This window comes from Carlito syrichta, unplaced genomic scaffold, assembly GCF_000164805.1.
Source record: "Carlito syrichta isolate Samal-C Ts95f unplaced genomic scaffold, Tarsius_syrichta-2.0.1 Scaffold309324, whole genome shotgun sequence".
Classification (NCBI taxonomy): domain Eukaryota; kingdom Metazoa; phylum Chordata; class Mammalia; order Primates; family Tarsiidae; genus Carlito; species Carlito syrichta.
In genome coordinates this window covers 210,912-238,806 of record NW_007253420.1, presented here as the reverse complement: position 1 = coordinate 238,806, position 27,895 = coordinate 210,912, and the positions used below count along the sequence as shown (strand labels likewise).

The following is a 27,895-nucleotide window of genomic DNA, read 5'->3' as shown; positions in this document are numbered from 1 at the left end:
CCAGGCAGGTCTCAAACCCGCAGGCTCAGACAATCCACTCACCTCAGCCTCCCAAAGTGCGGGATTACAGGCTGAGCCACAGAGCCCGGTTCAGAAGAGTATTCTTAATTCCGTAAATTTCCTTCTTTTAGATTTAACATATGGATCATGGCAAAAGTATGATTTTACAGAGTTTGTTGCTTTTAATGCACATTTATAAATGTAAAGTGTCAAATAAATATAACCTTCCAAATTGCAAGCAAACTCTTACATAAAGAAATTTCTTCTTTTATAACTGGAACACCTCTCTCAGGACTAGGTCCTTTGTTAGTAAGATAAATTCTAGGAACAGATTTCAGAGTAAAGACCTCAGTTTTTGTTTTTATTCTCGTGAAACCAATAAAGTGCTGACAAAGAGTGTTATAACGTGCCACCATAGCTTGGAAATAAGGCACATTTAAGAGTGTTCTTTACTGCCTTTTGAGGCCTGGATGTGGCACAATGCTTTGCATTAGCAGCCGCAGGATGGGTAGGTTCATCTGAGACCCATCTGAATATTACATACACACTTTACAAATGTCAAACCTGTAGGAACACTTGCACGATTATAACACTGTGGCATTATGTTCCCATAGGTTTAAGTCTGAAACACAGAATTTAAAAGCGGAAAAGGTGTAGATCTAAGGATAGATGTTTCCACTGTTTTCTGTATCATATTATTTCCTATTAAATGGTAACCCTGTGTTCAAAGGTTGAGCTATTCCAAGTGTTATTTTTGTGGATCATGAATATAAACCATTATTTTGATACATACTTGCTTCCTTGAATCTAGATGTTAAAATGTATGCTACTTCAGATTCAATAGAATTGCATTATGGTTCTGAGGAACAGGAAAATACAAACCACCTGTCAAATCTTTCAGCGACTGAGGCTATGAAGAAACACTGGTTGCACAGATGACTGAAAGCGGGAGGTGGGTAGGGAGCTGGCTGCTACACTGCAGAGCTGGAGAAAGCGTCAGGGCAAGATTCCCAGCCCTGGCTGCACCAGAGAGTCACTTGGGGAGCAGGCTGGTTCTGAGAGTGACAGCATCAAAGTCAAGACCATGGAAAAGAACTGGTGTGTAGCACACAAGAAACAGAATAGATTTATACCCCAGCGCCTTTCCTTCTGCTTTACAGGGCAACTATACTGCGTATGTTCAACAAGTACGCCTTTCATTGTTTTTTAGAGTGTGACGTGGAGTGAGGGGGTAGACTTTTAAAAAAATGATTGACCCCAGGTAGGCATTCAGTGAATTCTTTGTGGCCAATCAGACCCCTATTCCAGTTGCAGCCCTGTGGAGTTGGGTTGAGTGATGTCTATACCTCCAGATAGATGTGCATGTATATATCATGTTCGGTGTGAATAAAAAACAAGATTAGTTCTTTCAAAACCGTTAACTTGGTTCTGATTAAAGGTGAAAAGAAAAACTATACGTTTCTGCAAATGATACAAACATGTCTTCTTCTTACAAGGTATACGTTTCTGTTTTCCACAGCATTTGTCTTTCTTGAGAAAGTCCTTTATTCAAGGATTGCCTTGCAACCATGGATCATTTATGGATAATTTGGTAGATGATAGATATTTGAAATTACCGTGACAGGTGTTTTCACATTGTTTTTGCTGATCTGAGAAAAACGACATTGCCAGAAAAGAGTGTGGAGAAGTTAAATTCCTCAGAAGCAATTGGAAGTACCCTTTTGAAATGAGGATTGCTATAAAGAAGTGTTTTAGAAAGGCATGAGGTGGAAAGAATGGTTCTCGAGATGAAAATACAGTTCTGGAAAACAAATCTATTTCTTTGATGGAGACTGTATCCACTGTGCTTTAACTTATTCATCATTATGATTGTCCTTGAAGATGTTTCCGCTACCCATCAAAAGATGATCTCAGGAAGCCCAGAGGAGAGTCAGTGGGAACAGTTCCATGTGTGTTCCTAGGGAAATATTTCAATATATTCCAAAATAAGAAATAAGTATACCAAAGAGACAAAGGAATACTGAAAGCTGAAGATGAGAAAATAGAGAAAGAATCTCTTTTCTATGGAATGGCCCATCAGAGCTAGCACTAATCTGTAAAACCAGTAGCAGCTGTGCTAAGTATTTTATGGGGAAATAAAAATCGTTTTTATATGACTTTTGCTGTGGAGGATAACATTCTGTAAGCTCATCGTATTTTTAATTTTGACTTAAGAAAATACTGCTGTGGCAATTTTAAAAATAAGAGTTCCATGTATCTCTGTGCAAGTAGCTCCCTCCCGCTCCCCTGAGCCCTCCTCTGCCGCTCCTCCCCACTTGGCCAAAGACATTTGTGAAATACAGAAGCTGTTATGTGGTGCTGTTATTTTGAGTATTCTTAATAAATGCCTCCTTTATTTCAGAGGTGGTCTGAGGAGGTCAGCTAATGCAATTTCGCTTTGATTACTTCTTTGAATTTCGGATGCAAAGAACCCGGAGCCAATTCCCTGAATTTGTCGTCATCATAATTTAGTTATCCACAGCCACTTCATTAGATTGAAGGCCTTTCAAGAGTATATTGATTATGATGGCTCTTCATCCTCTAATAACAACATTCTTAAGCAGCCCCACTCTCCAGTTCCATTTCCCCAGCACGCCGATGGGTACCACCTTCTGGTGTTCTCTGATTCCACCCATAGGGTCTCCTTAAAAGTACTCAGACTATCATGAGCCAGCAATATGAAGCAAGGTCTTCAGCTGCTTCAGGTGTTATGCATTGGTCTCCGTAATTCCTCCCTGTCCTTTCAATCCACTCTTGCAGTTACTATTAGAAATCTGCATCTTAAACTCAAGTCTAAGCATGGCATTCCAGAGTTCAGCATCCTTCAATGCTCTGATTATCTCCCTTGCACTTTTCTTTATAGAGATAGGTGGTATGAGAAAGCTCTTAAACCAAAATGTGAAGCTTGTTGTTCCTGCTAAATGAAATAACCAAATGGCGATGTTAATGTTAACCAACTCAAATAAGTTATTTTTAAAACGTGGTTATATTTAACAGTTTGCATTTTTACTATGGGAGTGCGGGGGGCGACATTGGTCACATATAAGCTTCCCACTTAAACAATGTATTAATTTTTTAAACAAAGTGAGAGCATCTAGAGTATTCTAAGCTCTAGTCTTAGCAGAATGCATTTAACAATAAGCAAGGTAGACTTGGTCTAAGCACTCATGCCTCTTGCAGTCTGTTGGAGATACAAATGAATAAAGAGACAATCACATCGCTCTATGGCACAGTTCAGATGTTTGGTCCAAATCTCATGTTGAAATGTGACCCGAATGTTAGAGTGGGGCCCAGTGGGAGGTGCTTGGGTCTTGGAGCAGGATCCCTTGTGAATGACTTGGTATCATCCCTGAGGTGATGTGTGAGGTCTTGCTCTGTTTGCATGAGTGCTGGTTGTTTAAAAGAGCCTGCACCTCCCCTCTCTTGTCTCCCTTCCTGCCAAGGGACAGGCCTGCTCCTCTTACCTTCTGCCACCAGTGATGCTTCCTGAGGCCTCTCCAGAAGCCCAGCAGACATCAGCGCAATGCAGAGCCAGGGGCTGAATAGCCCTCTTTTCTTTACAAAGGAGTCACCTTCAGGTATTCTTTGACAGTGAGGAAGAATGGACTGACACACTCTATGATGAGGACTTTGAAGAGAATAGAGGGTCTAAGGATCTAGAGGCAGGACAGGTAGAGACAGAATTGCTAGAGGAATCTTCCCAAGAAAAGTGACATCCATGCTGAGATCAAAAAGAAGAGGAAGAACTTGCCAGGCTGATGGGACTAGTGATCTAAGCGGAAGAGCAAGAACCCGATATACCGAGGGACTGAAAGAAGTTCTGGATGAACGAATGCGTGAGGGTGGGGTGCAGAGGAAGAAGATGAAGCCCTGTAGCTTCCAGGACCCCATCATGCAGGGTCTCAGAGGGTAGGGAAGCCTGAAGGAGCCAGGTAGGCCTCATGAGTGTTGACTTACAGTGCCTGTAGGTGTCCAAGGGAGGTCTCCAGTGGGCACAGCCTTAATTGCCAGTAAATACCAAATAGGATTTTAAAATCTATAATTTGGTAACTTAAGTTTAATTAGGAGGCAGCTGAATTTTTTGAGATTCCTTGGCTAGTTTATTAAAAATTTCTTTGACTTATCTCCTACTACTAACTTGTAATTCACTTAGTGCTATATCAGTAGCTCTCTTGCTCAACAAATTTCAAAATTATTTACTTAAAAATATGTTATTATTTGTTTATTTATTTATTTATGCTTAAAAACAAGGTCTCACTCTGTTGCCCAGGCTGGAGTGCAGTGGTGCAATCATAGTTCACTTCAGCCTTGAATTCTTGGGCTCAAGTTATCCTTACTCTCCTGAGTGGCTAGGATTAGAGGTCCATGTCACTGTGTCCTGCTAATTTCTAAAATTTTTTTCTGTAAAGATGAGATCTTGCTTTGTTGCCCAGGCTAAAAATATTTTATTGATAAATTGTTTACCTCTTCTAATTACTCATCTTTAATTTCCCTGTACTTTTCTTAACCATAAGTTGACATAATTAAATATGGTGTGGCCTGCCATAAAGAAATACATAGTCAAAAACATAAAATAGAATATAGGATCACATTCAAACAGTTGATTCCATGGTACTGTAATTCCCCATGCTCGTCAAAAGTTGTTAAAAACATTGCTTGCCTTTTTCTGAATATAAAATGTGGGAAGACTTGTACTAATATATCAAAATATGACATTTTGTCAAAGAGGGCTTTCATGGGAAAATGTTTTGAATAAAATGTTTTCTTTTTAAAAGAACCCGACCTGTTTAACATTTCAAAGCAAACACAAAAGAACACAGAGTGCCTGCACTTACTGCCAGCCACAACAGTTAGTTTCATTTACCCTTTAATACTCTTTTTGTATTCCAAAAATTGTTCTCCCAAAAGAATTATCAGTTTCATTCCATGAGAACCCTGGCTTGAAGTCAAATAAAAGTAGCTCTGCCCCTCCTCAAAATGGATTCTTTTCAGACTTGGTAGCACCTCTAAAATAGCATGATGATGATACGTTTGGTTATGTCTACCGTCAGACTCAGCATAATTATATGTGAAGCAACAATTCTCTTATCTATTAGGAACACTTGCTGCGGGGAACTGCATTTCACTGGCTGGCAGATGAAATACAGAATTAAAATCTCAAACTAGTTTCTCAAAGTCGCCCCCCCACCACCCCCAGTCATTTAAAAATCTTTTAGCCTAGGGGAAGACAATAGCCAGAAAAGAACGGGAAACCAGATGGTGTTTAAAGGCCTCAGCAAGATTAACAAAGCAGACTTGCCTGTGTCTACCTCTTCTTGTTCCTCAAACGGTCCGTTAACAATTGTTTTGCAATGGTTCCAGTGAGATAATGGCTGATAGTTGAAATGTTACACCGAAAATCAGTGGACAGTTGGCTTTGATCATGTCTACCATTGTCTTATCTAAACAGGAAGGATTATCTGTGTTTATTACTGACATGATTTGCAGAGAACGCACCTAGGTCTAGCTCTTGAGTGGTGACATCGTTCTTGTTTGGAAACCAGGGAGAATGACTGGAAGAAACAGAAACAGATGGCAGTTGAGCTCCTTGAGCTATGCATACCTTAAAGGCATCCTGGAATGCCACCTAACAGCACTAATGTGAACGCGACAGAAATATTCTGCACAACTTTACTTGATGTGTTGCCTGCTCACAGTTAAAATGCCCTGGGGGTATTGGTGGTGTTGGAGGTGGGAGTGTGCATGAGTGTGAGTTCTTGGCAGAGAATAGGAGGAACAAATTTCCCCCAACTACAGAGTCTCACTGGATGGAAAGCTCAAACTCTAATAACATATCAGGAAGCTCTGCATAAATTGGCATGCCAGAATACAAAGTTTGGAGCAGCAGATTTTAGTGATTCATAGTCACGTCAAATGTGTAACCTTCGCCTTTTAACTAACTCACACTATCATTGAAAAGAAGAACTATTTTGTTGTGTTTGTGATTGTGGTAGAGATGGAGGAGGAGAGGGAGGTGACAACTGCAAGAGAAGAAGCATCTCACAGTGGAGAATGCCTTTTCCGACTCTCCGGGATAGGAGCAGAGGACAGTGAGGCACAGAGCTGTGCACAGAGGCTTTGTCCTACTTCCATCACTTACAACTTATGCATACTAATTATGTGTGCCTTCCCTCCCCGAGCCTCACTTCATCTACCTGAAAAATGGGACTAATGCCATTCACTAAGTATTTTGTTCAGTGCTCAAATATATCCAGTGCCTAACAAATGGGGTCAAGCATCATTAATAGACAGGTATGCACAGCTTAGTAGTTCTGCTCGCCAAGCACATGTCATGGATATAGTTTCTCACTACACCAGGAAACTCCTTCCAGATAGCTGGAATGTTTTAGAGTATCCTTAGATTCTGTAGACCAGGAAAACTGCCCTGCACACTACCCACTCTCTCTTAGTTTCCATGTATTTAGACCAGGCTGTTCATTTAAATGCAAGTTACAATCAGGACTTTTCCTTGAAAACACTTTCTGGTTATATTTATTGGATGGACTCATGAGAAATCTTATTACCTTGATTTTTACACTCTTATAAATCATTTTCTAAAACCAGCAGTTCTTCCAAAGCGTATCAAGGCTGAAATTAATTTCTAAAATTTGCATCCCTTTAAAGTTTAAACAAGCATATCTTTAGCTATGGCCTATTATTGGCTGGAAGGTTAAAGTATGTATCCTATGTGCAAAGGAAATGTCAAGGACTATCAACATTTGATTTTGCTACACATTAGCCATGCCTGAGACCCTACAGTTTATAAATTTATAAACTAGCTGGAAAAGTGTTGTAAAAATTTAATATTAAAATATATCAGACTCTCACTCTGTCACCCAGACTGGAGTGCAGTGGCACGCTCATGGCCACCACAGCCTCGACCTCCTGGGCTCCGGCGATCCTTCCACTTCAGCCTTCCAAGTAGATGGAACTACAGGTGCGCGCTATTGCGCCCAGCTAATTTTTGATTTATTGTTGAGACGAGGTCTTGCCAAGTTGCCCGGGTGGGTCTCGAACCCGCGGGCTCAGGCAATCCATTCACCTCGGCCTCCCAAAGTGCTGGCATTACAGGCTGAGCCACCGAGCCCAGCTGATATATTTTAATATTAAATTTTTACAACACTTTTTCAGCTAGTTTATAAATTAATTAATTTCAAAATGGATGAGGCATTAACATTAAACTTTAGCTAATTTTGTTTAAATTAAATATAAGCACTTAAAATAACCATTTTAATTAACTACAAGGCTTGGGCAACTAATCATTAAGAGTGGAATTGGAAACTTGAGATTTATCATTCTGAAACGACTTGTACCACATTTTGAATGAGTTCTTTCCTCTACCTAAATGAAAGACCAGATGTACCTCCTTGACGTGGCAGCTAGTAAAAGATAACCTTTTCTCGGGTCATGTTTGTCAATTTGATGCTGAATCAGAGCAAAGAAATCTGTTTTACTATATTTTCTTATATCCAAAACTGTATTTGCTAATCCACCTCTACAAACACCTAAGAAAAACCCCAGTAACTGAATTAGCATTTATTAATGCAAAGCAAAATGGACATATTTTGTAAAATTTATATGTACATCTATACATTTTTTTACAGAGGAGGCAAGAGTAAAAATCTAAACACTTTTGTGACTTAATTTTTAAAAATTCTATTACAGCCTCAAGAGTAATGAGAATTAATTCTCCAAAAAAGCTTCATTTCATGAATTATGAATATATCTGCACTCTAAATTTTTTTTTTTTTTTTTTTTTTTTGAGTTGGAGTCTCACTCTGTCACCCAGACTGGAGTGCAGTGGCCGCTCCTGGCCACCGCAGCCTTGCCTACTGGGCTCCGGCGATCCTTCCACCTCAGCCTTCCAAGTAGCTGGAACTACAGGTGTGCACCACTACACCCGGTTCATTTTTGATTTATTGTAGAGATGAGGTCTCGCCAATTTGCCCAGGCGGGTCTCGAACCCGCGGGCTCAGACAATCCACTCACCGCAGCCTCCCAAAGGCTCGGGATTACAGGTTGAGCCACTGAGCCCTGCATGCACTCTAAGTTTTATATTTGTAAGAGTAGACACAAAAATTGCATATATAAATTTGTATACTTTTTAAAAAAATCAGCTAGTTTTTACAGTGCAGTGTAGCTACCATTCAGAATAAATTCTGATACTTAATAAATGTTTGTAAATTAACTGAATGAACATATTAATACATTTCATGAAGTATCTTTAAAGGAACTCCCTTGTGAAACCCATTGCTGTTAGAGCCCTCATCTGCTTCAAGCTACTCAATTACAAGAACTGATGCAGCTGGAGGGCTTCGACTCATGGCTTCCAAGGCTGTGCATTTTCCTGTCATCTATCGCTTTCCCACATTCTAGAATTAGTACCAATGTGCAAATCAGTACAAATCTAAGAGCTGCGCCTCTGCTGGCGGAGGGAGGGCGATTTTAAGGCAAGTTGGTAAGTGTTTTCCTTGAACTAAATACCTTGCAATTACTGATTGTCACATTTTTCTTCTGTTGTAAAACTAAACTAATTGAAGGCACTGCCCTTGGGGGACAAGCTCTCAGTGTGATGAATGCTGAGTGCCCTCTCGAGTTTAGCATTTTAATTATTCATAATTATAATGATTTCTGTTTATTTGAGAACTTAGCAAATAATTCCAGCTTATCCAACAAATTGAAAAGCAGAGAGGTTGGAGTTTTATTTCATTTTGCTTCACCTGGAGATCAGCAGCTCTGTGGTTGTACCATGTTCTCCCAAGCAATGTAGCCCGTTTTCTGCCTAGTAGGGAGCATGATTGACGTGTGTCATGTCCTGAAATAACTGGATGAAGTTTTTCAACTCATTCTCTGATTTCTCTAGAATTATGTGGGCAATGTTGGGGTGGTAAGGTGAAGTGTTGACAAGGAGTCAATGGGAAGAACTGGAAAAACTTATGAAAGCCTGCTAATCAGAGAAGAGACAATAGGTACAGGAACTGTTTTTGTTTTGTTTTGGTTTGTTTTGTTTAATTTTAAAGATGTGGGGTACAATTCAGGGTTAGATACACAAATGTTTATATACAGTTACCCTTGTTGATGAGGTGTGGCCCCCCTCCCCTGTCAGTTTCCCACCACTATCAATCCCTTTCTTATAGAATTATGATAATTGTTCAAGGTCTACTTTATGAGTGAGAACATGTGATACTCAGTTCTTTGTTTCTGTGATAGATCACTAAGTATTATAGACTAATTCTATCCAAGTTGCTGCAAAGTTTATAATTGTGTCCTTCTTTATGGTTGTATAATATTCCATCATGTATATTTACCACTTTTTTTAAAAAATCCTGTCCTCTTTCAGTGTGCAGCATGGTTGGTTCCATGATTTTGCTATTGTGAATAATGCTGCAATAAACGTGTGTGCAGTATATTTTTCACTGAGTGATTTGAGTTTCTCTGGGTATATTCCCAGTAGGGCAGTAGTGGGGTCATATGGAAGGTTGATTTTCAGATCTTTTAGGAATCATCAAACTGTTTTCCACAGAGGTTGTACTAGTTTATATTCCTGGCAACTGTGTAGAAGCATTCTCTTTTCCCCACATCCTCTCCAGCATCTGTTGTTTTTTGAGTTACTGATGAAGGGCATCCTGACTGGAGTTAGGTGGTATCTCAGTGTGTTTTTAATTTGTATTTCTTTGATGACAAGTGAGGCTGAGCATTTTTTCGTTTATCTGTTGGTTGCTCGTATGTCTTCTTCTTAGAAGACACTATTCATATCTTTTGTGCACTTTGAAATGGGGTTGCTTGTTTTTTTCTTTTCAACACGTTTGAGTTCCTTATAGATCCAAGATGTTACGCGTTTGCCAGAAATACAGTTGGCAAATATTTTTTCCCAGTCTGTGGGCTTTCTTCCCACTCTCTCAATTGTTTCTTTGGCTTTGCAGAAGCTTGTCAGTTTGATGAGGTCCCATTTGTCTATTTTATCTCTTATGGCATGGTCACTTGGGGTTTTGATCAGGAATTGGTTGCCAGTTCCAATTTCCATAAGGGTGTCGTCTGAATTTTGTAAGGTTTTCATGGTTTGAGGTTTTACATTTAGCTCTTTGATTCATTTAGAGTTGATTTTTTGTGTATGGTGATAGGTAGGGGTCTTGTTTTAATCTTCTGCATGTGGTCGACCAGTTTTCCCAGCACCATTTACTGAATAGGTTCTCCTTTCCCCAGTGGTTGATGGTGGAGGCTTTGTCGAAGATGAGTTGGTTGAGAAATTGAGGTTTTGCTTCTGGAATTTCTACCCTGTCTTAATATAGCTTTTAAAGGTATTTCCTTTTCATGAAAGAGATTTGTGTATATGTGTGTGTGTTGTGCACCTAGAATTTATTTACAGGTAATAGACCCAAGTAAAATATAGATATCTGGGCCATTTGGGTCCAAAATAATGTTTGTGTCAACTGCTATTGAATGCAGATGAGTGATCATGACATATAAGGTCCCTACAACCTATTTAGATGTCATATACACTCTTACTAGTAGGCTGAAATAGTAATTAAAGATTACTTTTAAGAGCTTGACACTGAAGTGCTTTATTTCCCCCACCTCTCTCCCTTTCTTGAATCCCTGCAATATAGCACTTTAGTTTTAAGTCAGACGTATGTTCTGCAGCTAGTGAATGACTCGAGTCTCCCTCGAGTCTATATTCAACTGCTCCATATATTCAAGTAGTAGAAAAGGTAGGAATGATTGATATGGATAACCACATGACTGCCAAAAAGTCAGTCTGGAGACACACAACACATAAAATTTGTAAGGGGTATAACTTTAGCCAATATCACCTAAAATTCTCAGCAGCCAGAGCAGAAGCAAGACTCAGCTATTTGAGTGTTATGTAAAAGTACATTTACAAGTCTGTCTCTGATCACGGGGAATTATCAATGACACACTTCTGGGCTAAGTTCAAATGTGATTTCTGCTCCTCGTTCACACATTGTTCAATGAGGGGACTGGCAGTACCACGAAAAAAAGAAACAGAAAGAAATGTTCTCATCCCCTGCAGTACACTTCTGCCCACAACCAATCTTTAACCACAGCCACTAAGGAACAGCAAAATCAAGCCAACAGAAAGACTAATTGGAAAATCACTTTGCCTCTATGTCCACCCCCAGGTGCTAACATGCAGGGGACAAACCACATGACAGCCAGTAAGTGAGCAGAGGCCATGGACTATCCCCCAGCAAGACAGTCGCCGCTGGAGTCCTCGGGAAGTATCTGAATGTAGGTATGTGTGCGGAAGACTCCATGTGCTCTCACAGTCAGTCAACTGACTCCCCGCTCTCATCCATGCCACATACCCGCTGTCTCCTCAGTACCAGCCACTCAGGAACCCCTGGTGGCCTCCAGCAGGAGGGCTTCCCTCCTCTCTTGGGCTTCTAAAACATTTCACAGAATGACTTGAAACTGCTTCCTGCTCTCTTGCCTTCCTGTGTAGAAACATTCCTCCTCTCAGACACAATTCTTACTCTGAGCACAGAAACCCATAGTCTTTGCCACCCACACTATCTGAAAGTAATTTCCCAAATCCTCCCAGCTGACTTTAGTTCTGTTTTCTCTCCAAGGATAATGTCAAGTCCCATCACAAAAGTCTTGCCAATGTCCCATCCCATCATTTCTTGTTCTCCAGATGTGTATAGAATGAGCAGAGGTACCTATCCTTTGCCACATGTTTGACAAGTTCTATCATGCATAGCTTTTTATCTACATGTGCATATCTCCTAGGTCCTCGGTGTAACAACTGTTGGTCTCTGGGAAAGACAGTCTCTGCTGTGTTTTTGTAACCCAGAATCCGGGGGTGAGGGCACAGACAGGTAGTGGGCAGCTGAGATCATGTGAGGCAGTTCAGGAAAGCGTGAAGAGCCTGGACTCAGTGCAACGCTTGAGTGTGAGTTCCTGCTCTGCCAGTTGCCAGCTGGTGACCTTGGCAAGGCTTCTTGTAAAACTTTCCATTCCTAAATTTCTTCATCTCTGAAACAGGAATAATAATGCTATCCATCTCATTGGGTTGTTGGGATTAAACTAGCCAGAAAGTGAAAAGGACTTAGAATAATGTCTAATACATATTAAACACCTGAAAATTACCACCTACTTGTCACTTTCTATACAGTAATATCTTATCTCAATTAATTTTCTCAATAATGCTATAAAATTGATGGCACTGTACTCATTCTCTAAACAGGACCACTGTGGGCCTGAGAGTTCAGGTCACCACCTAAAATGCTAGAGTAGGCAGAATTGGACCTGATGTGTCTAACCCTATAACCTGGGCTGTTCCTTTCTGATTGCCTCACATACAGGGTCTGGTGACTGGTTGTTATTGGCAAAAATGAAATGAATTTCTCTCTCTTATGATAGTTTTAGACTAAAGGATTCTGAGATTTTACTAGGTCTGGCAATTTAGAAAGTATTTAGCATATGAAATGTCTTTATGTGATGTCACTACTTATTTAATAGGCTGACCCAAATGGGTGGGATCATAACTATTGTGTGTGTGTGTTAGGTCTGCCTCAGAGAATGAAATTCAACTCAGCAGGTGTTTCCATTCTGAGGCACTGAAGGAAAAGGAGGGAGAAAATGCCAAAAGGCTATCCCTACCCTGGGGCACTTGATTATCCAGCTGACTCAAGGGATAACACCAAGCACCATTTTAACCTCCTCCTCCTCTGTTCACTGTGACACTGGCCATTTTGTCTTCCCTCTCTCACTCCATGTGATAGTGTAGGTTGGATACACTGTGACTGTCTACAAAAGCAATACTTTAGGATTTAGTAAAATAGACCATTTAAAAGGGAACTATAAAATTTATGTAAAGTTGCTTCCAGGCTGTCTTATTCTGTTTGACATTATTTTGGAGAAGTTACAAGGGACTCCATTAAACATGACATTCTAGCAACTCTTGGCTCTCTTTATTGTCTAGGAAATTACCAGCTCTTGTTCTGGTCTCTTGCAAAAGTCCTTGGTCGCTGCTAGTTCTTTGGGCATCTTAAGTACTTAGCACTCTCGCTGGGATGTGGTAGATGATTGGTAAGTCCTTGGGCACATTAAATTTTGCCACCCTACTGATAGGGTGTACTGTGCTCCCTTAGCCCACCACTGAATTCCAGAGTACCTTCTGAGACCTTTGTAGACCCAAGGGAGGAGTTACTTTTAGGTGAAGCATCGCCAAGAGATGTGATCGGAAAGACTAACCGCTTTGAACACATAATCTTATTCAAGGTTCTTTTTTATTGTATTTGTTTATTTATAATTTTATTTAATTTTTTTAGAGGCAAGATCTCACTATATTGCCCAAACTGGTTTGGGGCATCTGGGCTTAGGTGATCCTTCCGCCTTAGCTTCTCAGGTAGCTGGGATTATAGGTGTACATCACAGTGCCTGGTTTAGGGTTTGTTCATGACACACATCATTTCATTTATACAGTAGGCATTGTTATTCCCATTTACAAATAAGGAAACTCAAATTCAGGAAGTTTAACTAGTATATTTAAAAATCACATAGGTAGTGAGAAAAACTGTCTATTGCAAGTCTAATTCAAAGACGAAACAAGTGACGTCATAGTCATAGGAGTGGCCTGAGCCCTAGCTAGACTCATGCACCAAGGGCTCTGTCTTGATATGAACTTAAAGTGACCCCCCGCATATAACTTCCTCATGCCTCAGTTTCCTCACCTCATACATTGCTATAACAATCAAAATATTGTATTTGTAAAACGGCTTTGAAATGACCAGAGATGCTATCCACATAAATTATGTTTATAAGCCTGGTAAATATAAACATTGAAGCAGTTAAAAAGTACCCAAATGATTTGAAAACACTGGTAGGCCATGGGAAGGAGGTGGAAGCAATATAATGAAACAAAGACCAAAGATGTAGAAACACAATTCCTGCATAGGGATTCTGGGAAATTTCCCTAGGAGTCTAGTACTAGTGCTGCTCACTTCTCAGTTACTAAGTGGCAGTTTCCCTTGTCCTGTGTTATATCATGTTTTAAAATGTAGGTAAGTTGACCATGATCACTAAACCAAGAACTGAATGTAAGACAAGACATCGGGCATCAGGACTGTTGCATATGGAACCATATGCCTCGTGTAAGGAACAGTCTCATGGCAGGACATTCATTTGGAAATTTGGGGTGATTCTTCCCATCCATCCATGGTTTTAAAGTCCACTTGCTCCTCCCAGAGTCCCTGAAACTCCCCAGAAGCCTCAGTAAGATCCAGCCTGTGGCTTCCCGAAACAATCTCTTGAACAGTTTTTCAGAGAAATTAATGACTCTTCAGGTTGTGGCTGATGACTGGTTTTGACCTTGTAGATGCTGAAGGGAAGTAAACGTATTTGATGAGTTATTAAGCACATGCTTCAGTTATTATGATAGTAAAAGCAGCTCAGACTTATAAAACTCTGAGGTGCTTTCTGTTTCTTTGCACTTAATTGCATTTCTACTGAGTTCAGATAATAAGTCATTAATCTCAGCATACGACATAGTGCATTTACTTAGATTTATTTCTTTCTATTCTTTTGTTTACTCTTACATAAACTTCAGACACCACCTACTAGATTTTTTTAAGAATTGTATTTTAACCTGAATGAGAACAGGCACCTTAGCTGATACTTTAAACAGAATTTTAGGAGTCAAAAATAAGTTAAGCCACTTTTATATGTCTTTTGTCAAAGCCTGTCTCAAGGAGACCTCTGCTTCCAAGATCCACTACTGAGACAGAGAATCTATGATCAATTGCTCAATTTCATCTGGCCAATTTCAACAGTCAAGTATTTCTAAAAATATAGACCTGTGACAATAACACATTTGATTTTTTTAATAGCCCCCTTAGTACTTGCAGTTTATCATTATTGTTAATTATTAAGCATCTTGATGGCAGAATGGGTTTCAAGAATAATGACTGCAGTCACATAGCGACAAATGGCTTACTTGGGGTTCAGTCGTCAGTTAAAAGGCATTTGGTAAACTGTAAGTCATTCTACAAATATTATTTAGAAGGATCATTTTTATAACACCAAATTATGTTTTTCTGCAAGATAGTGAAACACCATAGGGAAAACAAACTATACATCTTTTACTTAAAAATGTTCATGAGCACGTATTCCTCAACACATAGCAGGATATCTGAGAGAAGACTCATAAGAATTATAATGATACCTCCTCCTATTCATAGAGTCCCTGCTGTAGGCTAGATACTTGAAAATGAATCACTCTTAGTCTTCAGAACAAGCTTGCAATGAGATTTGATTATCTTCTTATACAGCTGAGAGAACTGAGACTCATGGATAATAACTAGATTAGTAAGCTAGTAAATAGTAGAACCAGAATTCAAACCCAGATCTTTTAGATTCCTTGACCTGTGTGCTTTTACCCTGAGAGAAGTCAGGAGGTGATGAGCAGAAAAGAAAAGTTCTCAGACAGAAAAGTAATAATAGCTCCCATGTATGAACATGCCAGGTACTGAGTTAGGTACTCCCGGGGACCTAAATTCATTATCTTAATAAACAGATCAAAAGATTTCACTCATCTCGGGTTCTTCAAATTAATTGGAGATTAATATTCCTGTTTGCCTTATGAGGAGTTTAGGCCTCAAGGTATTGAAGGATGGATTCAAGATGGGACACCTAGTAGGGAGCAGGACCGAGCTGCAGGTATGGGTCTTGTCCAGTTCTAAAATCCATGATCTTTCTATTACAGAACATTATATGCTAAACCATAGGTCTGGTTGATAAAATAAAGACTTGAGACTACTACATACTTATCTTTTTTATTTTAAATTATTCTCGGAATGATTTCAGTTTATTTAAACAATGGTTGAGCTTTATGGTAGGAAGGAACTTTCAGATCATATTAGTTCAATGAATACATACAGGTGTGCTGCCCAGGTTTGTCATGAAGTCAGATTCTCATGTGATGAATCCCTTGTTCTCATCTAGTATTTCACAGTCAGCAATTTCATTAAGAATGTAAAAATGAAAGCAAATTCATTAAACTCAGAAAAACTGCCTCCCCTACGCAAATTGCTGATTTGAAACACCACAAGTCATAAACACAACTGAATAGTTTTTACTCCAATCATGTAAGACATCTTTTCAATTATTTTGGGTGAAAAAATTTAAAAGATAATGTTTATTACCTGATAAACCTACAGCACTTTGCAGTCATTCATTGAGAAAGTATCTACTGATGGTAGCTTTTTCCCTAACTCCATGCTAGGGACATGAGCAGAAAATAAGACTCAAAAGCTCCGCTCTCAAAGAGCTTTACAGATTAATTAAAATGAAAAGATAGGGTGACCAATAAGCAACAAAAGCCAAAGTCATATTACAACAGTGAAATAAAAAGAGTGACCCAGCTTCATGGTTGGGGGCCCAGACTGTAGGTTGAAGTAGTCAACAAGGCTTGTGGGAAGAAAGACCCCAGGCTGGGCAGAGAGGATGGCAGCCCTACTGGGCAGGCGTGTGTGGTGGAGGTGGCCAGGCAGCAAATACAAGTACTGTTGTGCACTGTGCAGAGGAGCTGGGGAAAGCAGGCCTGATGCAGGCGGTGAGGCCAACAGCCAAGGCTGCGGCTCTAGCCAACAACGCTGGCCTTTGCCCCCAGGTGATGCCTAGTCACTACCTTTTTGAGCAGGGGAGCGACATAATTAAAATCAGGCTTTAAAAAAGATTCATTTGGCAGGACTTGGCAGGATGGATTGGTGGAAAGAGAACAGGAGCACAGAAACTACTGCAATAATTCAGGTATAAGGTGATGAGGTTCTGGGCAGAAGTGACAGTAGGAACAGAAGGAAAGAAATAAATGTCGGAGATGGCTCAAAGGGGGACATGGCAGAAAGTGACGACTAGACAGGGGAAGGGAAAACACAGAGCACACCAATTTTAAGTCCTCTTGAGGAACTTTTATAGTTTACAAAGCGTGCTGGGACTGTGAGACATTATATATTATATTCCTGGTCTGAGATGCCGTTGGATTTAAGAAAGAGCTTGCTTTCATTCAATGTAGCATCTACAGAAACGTCTACATTTTAGGAGGTAATAAATTATACTATAAAAAATTGCTGAGAGAATAATTTTATCTTTATGTCATAATAAGAATAATAGTGATAATAATTGCAGTTACCAGATGGCAGCACAATGAGATGAAAATTCAGCTAAACAATGATGTTTTATTTACCTTCAAAATTTCTGTTTATTGATTTAGCTGTTGTTATATGTTCTACCAAACTGACTTTTAAAAGCTGTGAATTGATTAAATCTAGGGTAGATTATTTTCACAAATATATGGATATAATTTTCCAGTAATTTGGGAATTTTTTTGTCTTCCTCTCAGGATTAATTTCCTTGTCCTCAAAATGTCTTTACATAATAATTATCTTACTGTCCAGCTGAAAAATGGAGCCATAGAGAAAGTGAATTAATGATTTATCCTAAGTAGTGTGAGAGTTCAGAACCTCTTTTCTATGGGTCCAGTGAACTATATAGATAAAAATAAGATTAGAAAACAAGCAATATGCTTTTTATTTGTTCATGTTTATTAAAAATATTGAGTGCCAAGCACATACAACCTTTTCCTTAACACACACATGCACACACACACGCACATACTCAATGACATTACCATAATATATAGATCAGTTACTTCACAAAGCAAGTGTCATTTTAGCATTACTTAGATGCTGCTTTTAATGCATCAAGTAAAACATATTATGGCTTCTAATATTAATTCATTCCCCACTTAGCATTGTTAAAAATATTTATGATCCAGTACAGAGCGAAACATATTGTTATCCATTTTCCCCAGCTTTGATATAAAAGCATTCTTCAGCTGTTTCCTAAGGAGGAATATTGTCAAAGTTTGATGGTAATTTATGTTGTCAGTCCATTAAGTTGATTTTATGGCAGCCAACACAACTATTGTCCATTTAGGAGAAACCCGAGGACCACTCCAGGTCTCACGAAGGCCGTTTGATACCTGCCCTCTCATATGACTGACCTTGAGGGGAGCGGAGTTTGGTAATTTATGGCAACCACCATCTAGGAAGACCCATTTGCAAGATTCACTGTCATTTAGTGCTAAATGATCATCGCTGAGTCCAGAGACAATCTGAGCTTCTGACAGAACAATCCCATAAAAAATATTGCCTGCCCACCCAGGTGTCCTTTCCAATTATCTGGAGTAGAAATTAATACTTTTAAAAGCTGCTAGTTTTTGAAAGGTTATTACAATTTATTCCAGTGGTTTCTTGTGCACATTATGATGAATTAGTTTATTATACCATTATTTTCCATGTCAGCTTTTTAGAAGATTGAACCATAATGTTGAAACATTAGTGTGAATGGCAAACATACTATTTTACAGCTGAGTAATATATTTCTTTGAGAAAAGTGTGCTCAGTTTTTAATAACAGGTAATTTTATGTTTATGTTCCCTAATGTTGTTGTCAGGTAGTATTTATTTCTGTTTGGTAAGAACTGAAGAACTTTCTTTTAAAATGTTAATGGTGGTTTAGATAGATTTTAAAGTCATAGTAAGAATATATTACTGAAAAGTAAGAAATATAAATTGTAAGTGTTTTTCCCTGAAAGCTAATATTTTCTATGGTTTTCTTGACACCAATTTAATATATGGATCCTTCCAAGGAGAATAATACTTCTGCCTTAATATTTTCTCTAAAAATAGTGAGAGGAGGGGAATCTTTCATTCATTTTTCTAAGAACTTAATGACTTTCAAGATTTCTGTTAATTAAACTCCTTTATCTTAAATGATTTGTGACTTCATAAGTCATTTGGAAGTATTCTAAAAAATAATATCAATTGGCACTTTGATAGAAACTTGTTTTTTAGAGTCATTGTTCTCTGTTGTATGTCTACTAAGATAATAATAAAGTTTAAGTCGTTTTCTATTTAGCCAAGTATTAAAAAAAAAAAATCATGTGCCACCAAGTGACAAAGATTGATTAGAAGTACTCTAAAGCAGCAGTCCCCAACCTTTTTGGCATCAGGGACCAATTTCATGGAAGACAATTTTTCCACAGTCCAGGGAGAGGAGGATGATTTGGGGATGGTTCAAGCATATAACATTTATTGTGTACTTTATTGCTGTTATTATTAAATTATAATAGACAATGAAATAATTATACAACATACCATTTACAAAAAAGAGGTGTGGACAGAAGTGGTAAACAAAATAATGAGCAGCCCGTGCGTGGACTAAAATAAGTGTTGAATTCTGACTTAAAACCTGCCCCCAGATGCAGCTGTACAGTTGAAGTACATCAACTCACTTGCCACACCGTGATAGTGTTTCGATATGAGTCAGCAAGCCATTGATTTATTATGTTCTCTGTGCAGTCAGATCTCACTGCTGATGTTAATGTATTTGCAGCAACTCCCCAGCACTAACATCATCACCTCAGCTCCACCTCAGATCATCAGCCATTAGATTCTCATAAGGAGCTGCAACCTAGATCCCTCACATGCACAGTCCACAACAGAATTCACACTCCTGTGAGAATCTAATGTGGCCACTGATCTGACAGTAGGCAGAGCTCAGGCGGTAATGTGAGTGATGGGGAATGGCTGTAAACACAGATGAAGCTTCACTGACTCACCCACAGCTTACCTTCTACTATACAGCCTGGTTCCTAACAGGTCATGGACCAGTACCGGTCTGTGACCTAGGAATTGGGGACCCCTGTTCTAAAGAGTACCCAACATACTATAGTCATTTATGTAGCAAATGTGTTTTGAATGCCTCTTATATGCCAGGCATTATACAATGGTGTGTAATTGAGACATATCTATAACAACAGTTTAGAAATTCAACCTTTTTATTTCTGTTAAAATTATTTTTATCCCTATAGTTTTTTTTAAGTAATACATGTTTACAAAATTCTGAATCTTGTGTAGACTTCGCATGTAAGCAAATTCTGTAATAATTTTGAAGTTTTACATTTGTTCCCCCCAATCCAACAAGAGCTTGTCAAAGGAAATACTGTTTTTTGTTTTCTCATCAAACACATTTGTTTCTTTAGCAAACGTTTTCAATATTGAGTTATTTATTTTTATTAATATGACTGGAGCCAATGTTAGTTTTAGCAGAATTAAGGTTCAAAACATTTCATAAATGTTCCCCATTATGCTTGAAAATTTCTTGATGATGTATTGGGCTATGTGAGTTCCAAACTTTCTTTTGGGAGGGGGTAAAATGTTTATTGACATATAACATGCTTACAGAAAAAGGTACACTATTGTAAGTATATAGCTTGCTGGACTTTCACAAAGTAAGCACACCTGTGTGCTAGCACTTGTATCACAAAACAAGTCATCAGCCACCCAACAGATGCCCCATGTCCCCTTCCCGTCATCACACAAGCCCTGGTCGCCATTCTCCTAATTTACAGCAACCTTGTATAAAGACAATCAAACTTCTTTTCCTCAGCATAATGTTTACTAAGGTTCATCCACATGGCTGGATGTAGTTGTACTTTGCTCTCATTTCTACATGGTACAGTTCATTGTTTGGTATATCATATTTTATTTATTTATATTTATTATTATTATTTATTTATTTTTTAGAGACAAGGTCTTGCTCTGTCACCAAGGCTGGAGTGCACTGCAGCCTGAAAACCCTCTAGGGTAGCTGGGTATTCAGGCATGTGTCACCACACCATCTAATGTTTAAAAATTTTTTTGTAGAGATGAGGGTCTCACTATGTTATCCAGGCTGATTTTGAACTCCTGGTTTCAATCAATCCTCCTACTTCAGCCTCCCAAAGTACTGGGAATACAGGTATTAGCCACTGCTCCCAACCTGTCACATTTTACTTACTCAGTCTACTGTTGAAGCTGATTGTTGTTTGGGGTTATTGCAAAAAAAAAAAAAATTGCTTCTGTGAGCACTTATTCATATGTATATATGAAATAGTTATATATATATATGAAATATGAAAGCATCTCTGTAGGGTCTCTTTCTTAGAATAAAGTGACTGAGTTGCAAGATAGACAAGAGGTTCAGCTTCCATATATGTGGCCAACTGGTTTTAATGAGACCTAGTTGTGTCTCACAGTTTCTAGTTATTCAGGCTTAAAAATAACTGGGAAGAACTGAATAAATAATTCTAGGTTTCCATCAGGCCCAGAACGCTGTAATTCAGTACTTGTTTATAGTGAAAAGCATTGGCATACACGTCAAAAAAGGCAGATCATGAGAATCCACTCTTTGACTATCCATCATATCTCCCCATTTGCATTTGCATCTGGATTTGACAGTCAATGAACCTGCACTTTCACATTTTATGATAAATAATGAAATTACAATATCCTGATGCAGACAATCTGGAAAGCTTTCTGGTTTGCCTAATCATACACTTCCATGTAACATTTTTGTCAGGCCAGAGGTAATAACTAGCAAATGCGTAGTGGGCCCACTTGCCAACATTCCTGGTGGCTTTCACTGGAGAAGAGCAAGAATTGGGTGTCTGCATCCCTGTGATATTTTATGAAGAACAAATCCTCAATGCACTTTGGTTGAACACATTTTAGTCATCATTTTGAATGTTTTTGTTCAGTTTTCTTTACTTCAATAGCTTTGGGGGTACAAATGGTTTTAGGTTACACTACTGCCTTGTTGAGTGATGAAGTCTGGGCTTTAAGGTACCAGTCCCTGTACTAGTGCACGTTGTACCCAACAGGGGATTTTTCATCCCTCTCCGCTTCCTGCCCTCCCCCTTCTGTGCCTCCAATGTCCATTCTACCATTCTAGGTGCCTTTACACACCCTGGGCTTAGCTCCCACTCACAAGTGAGAATATGCGGTGTTTGGTTTTCCATTCCTGTGTCACTTCACTTGGGGAAAGTTTTTCATGGCTCTGAGAATTGCGTAGAACCCCAGCTCTGTTAATTTACTTTGACCAAAGGATTCCTCTCCCCCTGGCCTTTTTTCTTCATCCATTATGTGGAGAAACTTACAGTCCCTGTGAGAATAAACTGACATAGCACACATGAAGCACTGTGCGTGTGTTAATAATAGTAAATAAAGTCAACCCATGGTAAACACTCAATAAATGTTGGGTGGTGTCATTGTGTTTTCCAGTTTTAGGGTGGGTATTCCTCCAACCTCTGTCTGAAGATAGTAAAGATTCTGCTGATCATAGTTTATGAATAGACAGACATGCTATAAAATTAGAATTTGACACCTAGATTTTATTCTTTGCTGTACTGATTTTTCCACAAATATGATCTGGTATAATGGCTCACATCTATAATCCCAGCACTTTGAAAATCCGAGGTGGAAGGATCACTTGAGTACAGCCTGGGCAACAAAAAGCAATCCCATCTCTATATGAAAAAGTCAAAAAAGATAGCCAGATGTGGTGACATGTAGTTCCAGCAACTCATGAGGCTGAGGCAGAAGCATCACTTGAGCCCAGGAAGTAGAGACTGCAGTAAGCAATGATTGTACCACTGTACTCCAACCTGGGCAGCAGAGTAAGACTGACTCAATTTTTTTTATTTTTTGCCACAAATATTCACTGAGTACCTACTATGTGCTATCCACTGTGCAAGAAACAGTTCGTAAACTGTTCAAACACATTGCCCTGGGCTCACAGCTGTTGGGGCTTATAAGTCCATAAGTAGTCATAGTGCAATAGAACCAGGCATGAGTCTAGACACTATGATTTGCATAGAAGAGGTGCTTCACTCCAGGAAGGTTTCCTGGAAGAAGTGACAGCTCATCTGAACCTGGTAGATGCATAGGAGTTTACCAAGAAAGGGAGGGGGAGGCAGTGTACAAAGTCAAGAAGAAACAGAACAAGAGGACCTAAGGATGTCCAGAAAGTCCGAAGCTTAGAAGATGGGGTGTGGGGAGAAGGAAAGGAGATGGGTCAGGGAGATGGAGATAACGCTAAAGAGACCATCATCAAGGCCTCGTAGCCCAGACTTTTGGACATTGGGCTTTATCCTGATGGTCATTAGAAGCCTCTGAATGACTTTATGACTGACAAAAATTGAATACATTTACAGTATACGATGTGATGTTTTGATATAGGTACACATTGTGCAATGGTTAAATCAAATTAATTAACATACTTAGCACGGCATACACTTACTATTTTTGTTGAGTACATTTGAGATCTTCTCTCTAAGCATGTTTTTAACATGTGTTAGTATCAACGCGAGACACCATGCTGGGCAAGTACACTCACAACTCATGTCTGCCATCTTACTGAAACTGTGCATCCTTGACCAATGTCTTCCCATCATCCCCCACCTTCATCCCAGTCCCTGGAAAACACTGTTCTACTATCAGAGAAGCCATTAAAATGGTCTTACATGTGAGTGTCTTGATCACATGTGTATATTAGAAAGAACCTTATTGGCGCGAAGTATAGAATGGCATGGACAGAGCAAGGCAGGAGACAGCAAGACTAGTCCAGGGGCAGTAGATGGAGCAACAGGGAACGTGGTCTGAGTCCAGGTCTCAGCAGGAGCAGCAGGAAGATGAGAATTGGTAGAAAGGAGAAAACATCACACATAAGCGTCTCGGACGGCACCTGTCATTCTTGCTTGGGCAATTATATGAACAGTCATGGTGCTCATGGAAGGGAAGATCATGGAAGGAAGAGAGACCAAAGACGGATGACTCAATCCACTGGGCATCTTAAGACCAAAGTGTCTGTTGTAACCTAAAGGCAGAGCACCCATGAGTGTTGGAAAAGTAGCTGTGAGTTCTGGTGAGAAATCTTTGATGCAGATGTAAATAACATGGCAAATTATTGCAGCCTTGGACCTGGGGCAAGTTACTTAAGCAGAGCTTTGAGTCAGAAGACAGAGGCCTAAAACATAACCCTGAAGAAAAACCATTTTCAAGATATATGTGGAAGAAGAGGAACCTCAGAAAACATTGAGAAGAAACAGCCACAGAGGTGGTGTGAAAACGTGAAGAGTGTGGTTGCCATGAGGACCACTGGCATGAAATGGTCTAGAAGAAAGAGAGTGATAGTCAGTAGTGCCAGACACTGCCCAGATGTGGAATATGCTTGTTCCTGAGGACTGTAACCACCAGATTTGTCAAAAAGGAGATTTATGGAAGTTTTACCATAAAGAGATTGACTCTGTAGGTACCAGGGTACAAAGAACAGATGGAAACACAACCAAGAGCTGATGGAATTCCAGGCAAATGTGACTACTCAGTAGCACGCTACATAACTATGTTTTTAAGATGGTCACACAATTCGTTATTTGTTGAATATGTATTTTTAAACTTAGCACAACCACAAAATTCATGCCACTTTTGATCTTCATGAGTTTTCCATCACCATTTGACATTTGCCTTTGAATCATAAAAATATTCTTTAGAAAAAATTAATGGTGTGCCCTAATCCAATGAGGAACTTGCCTTTTGGTGAACCTCAGCTGAGAATTTTGAGGAAACAGGAATGAGGTGGGGCAGGGGTGAGGGGTGGGAGATTCTCTTTGGAGAAATTCCTTTGGAGATTTTCTACTGATATTGGAAAGAAGAGGGTGGACTGGGAGGCATAACACAGAGGATTTCCAAACTGAAGGAAAGTTCCTGTCCTTGCATGCACATGCATGCAGAGTCTCAGAGAGAGAGTAGACTCCTTGGAGAAAAAGTCAGTGATTCATTATTGTGAGTTAAGAGGGGACATGCTATAAATCATAGGCAGGAGAAACTCAACTCTGTTTCCCTGCTAGGTTTTACCGTTGAAAATTAATTTTCCTCAGGATTTTTTTTTTCCTAGTGGCTGTTATTTACAGTATTGTCCACCTAGACCAGCTCATTCATTTCTACAGGCAGTTCCTGTTGGGGCACCAAGGTAAAAGCATAGCAAATTAGTTTAGGGATTGTAAAAACTCCATGTGACAGCACTGCTTCTATTTCCATCTATAAATGTAGGATGTGTTTATCATTGCATTTCACACCGAGCCCAAGCCCATTCAGGATGTGACATTTGTGTTTAAAAGTGATTTGAAAGGATAACATTTGGGGAATTTTCCTTTTTAAAATACGTATGGTTGCTTAGGTGAGTGATTTAACAGGTCCTTTCATGGACTCTGCCTCTTCACACGGCGTTTTTTTGCTTTGTGGGCAAGTGAGGTCAACACTCTCAAAATATCCATTTTACAGAAGGCAAAAGTCAGAATCTGAAATTAAGTAATTTGCCTAAGTACACATCTGGTAACTAACAAGGCCTGAATTCAAACCATATTATTTACAGTGGCCTCATGGAACTAAAGAGTAGTATACTTGTCTTTTTTGTTGTTGTTGCTTTTTTCCCAAGTTTTGTATGGAATCTACTGACTTGATTGGCAGAAGACGAGTATTTGCATCTTCTAATTCTATCCCAAGCTTTCCTTTAATCCTTATTCTTCTTCTCCTTGTTCCTTTGCATTTATGTATATCCTGTTATTTACATCTCTGCAGGTCACTTAAAACGGGCACAGGGGCTGAAGAAGAGGACATTTTATTATGCCACAAGATAAAGTAGTCATTAACAGAATTTAGTATCATCATAAAATATGGTGTATAATAAGCAGAGTTAAACACATTGGTGTTAAGCATAAGAGATATTGTTCTACAAAATAATTAGCATAAATGTATTCAACAAATACTTCTTAAGCACCTACTGCTCACCGGCTCTCCTCTCTGTGCTAGGTCAACAGCAGTGAATGCAGCGAGTGGCCTGTGTTCCTGGAGCTGATGTTGTAGCTGACACTGAGGTTGGAGACCTGGAGGCAGACAGCATTGACTGTGTGACAAGGCAATGGGGGAAGACAAGTCAGCATAAAGTGGAAAGAAAGGGGATGGAAGGAGAGAGGCTGTCTTTTCATGTGGCACAGTCAGGGGAACTTTTCAGGTGTGCTGACATATATGCCCAAAGTCATAGGAGCAAACCTTGCCACACCTGGGTGAGATGCATCTCAGGAAGAGGATCCTGAATGTTGAATGCCCGAGACAGGACCTTGCTGGGTATTTGCTGCCCCCCACTCCCACCCACCCCCAGCAAGGATACCAGATGGTGGGGCAAGGGGACAGGAGAGAAGCGGCGAAAGACTGAGTCAGATGGAGGGCCTTGCACAAGCCGCTCAAGGATTTTAGTCTAACGTAGTAAGTCGCATTGAGGGTTAACACTGCTTTGACACATCCAGTCCAAGTTTTACCAGCCTGTGCCTCTTCCGGGTTCTTTTGCAGTTGTCTAGTGCCTTGTTGTGACCTAGTGCCAACTGGAGGATTGAACAAGATCAAAGAGTAAATATGCATCACTCCCCTCTCCTGCCCACAGACAGGCAGCAACGACTGACAACAGGTTTCTGTAGTTGTACCACAGAAGGTCAGAGCTGCCCAAGAGAAGCCTTTCTAGACAGAGCCTTATCACTCAGGTGGCCCCTGCCTATACCCCCAAGACCCCTCTTCAATAGTTGACCACAGTCCAAGAGCCAAATCTGCAGTGTCTAGATGTGCCTGGCTTCTGCCCATTGTCTGACCCAGGAACTAAAACTTCCTGTGATCCTCCTGTTCCCCACAGAACCCCATTCTGATCCTGTGCACGCCCAACCCTCTTAAGCCCCCAGGTAAATTTTTCCCACTCACTGTTGTCCACTTAAAGGGACCTGAACAGCAAAGAGCTGAAGACAAAATGACCTTGATCACTCTGGATCTCAGTTTCCTCATCTGTAAAATGGGTCTGATCCTGCCCAGCCTGCAGAATTGTTGTGAGTACAGGGGCAGCAGGTATTGATTGGGTGATTATGGCTGATGTTATAAATCCCTGATTTCTGATAGAAGGGAAAGGGAAGAGGAAAAAGGACCCCAGGAACTTGAAACAGTAGAAACAGAGGTGAAAATTGCTTATGCGCTGTGCTATATGCCACTGCTGTTGTGCTTGGCTGAGCACAGAAAGTTCACTGGTATGAGATAATACAGAATACTATCGATAGTCCAGGACACAAATGTCAGTTCACCACCAGTATGGCATGATGGCTGAAGGCATGTGCCCAGCTGAGAACAAGATGAAAATGAACATCAGACAAAGTTTACCATTGAGAGAAGACAGAATTTTTAAACAGGTGAGTAGGGGGACAAAAGAGTATATCAATGGAGATGTAGCAACAGATTATTTAGAGAGTTGGAAAATATAGCAGAATTCCAAGTCATATGTCAATACTTCCACCTCTACCTATTGCTATTATGGGGATTACTGAAGAGTATTCAGTTAGCTATCCTGAGCCAAGACTGACTCAGGCTTAGAACCGGCACTGCCCTGTCAGCATGGAACATACAAGAGGACATAGACCAGCTGCTGGTGCTCTGAGGATGTCTATACCAGCAGACAGAGCCCAGTATCTGAACAGCAGCCATGTCCACATAGCATTGCCCTAGGCACCACAGCTGTAAGTGTTGTTCCCATGAACTAGCTAAACACTGTACCTAGGAATACTCAAGCAGATATAGAGGGTCTCAACCATTGACTGGAGATCAGAGGAAAGACTTCCACTCCTCACAGAGTCAAGAACAAGAGGGGTAAGGGAGAGATCAAGACTAGCATAAAAATAAAAAGTGTGGAAATTATCAAGCAGGTCCCCAAGCAGATTCATTTAACAAAACTGGGAACCAGTCGGTCAGGTCATGATGGAAGATTCGTAGTCACAACTCAGAGCCCAGGCTGAACCCCTTGCAGCAAAGGCAGCATTATGCTGAGCTTCTCTGTTCCTCCTCACTGAGAAAGAGCTGGACTGGTCAAGGGTAGGTCACAGGGGGATG

At 39.9% G+C, this 27,895-nt stretch overlaps 1 protein-coding gene across 2 annotated transcripts in view; it reads left to right on the top strand.

The window, feature by feature from the left end:
* HS3ST5 (heparan sulfate-glucosamine 3-sulfotransferase 5) overlaps positions 1-27,895 on the top strand; it is a 165,114-nt gene that overhangs the window by 41,000 nt on the left and 96,219 nt on the right. Inside the window, exon 2 of one of the 2 annotated variants that reach the window (XM_008067167.1) lies at positions 11,220-11,332. The gene's annotated coding sequence lies outside the window, so the exon portion shown is untranslated. Of the gene's footprint in view, positions 1-11,219; positions 11,333-27,895 lie in introns of those variants that run through there. The other variant, XM_008067168.1, reaches the window with a different exon arrangement.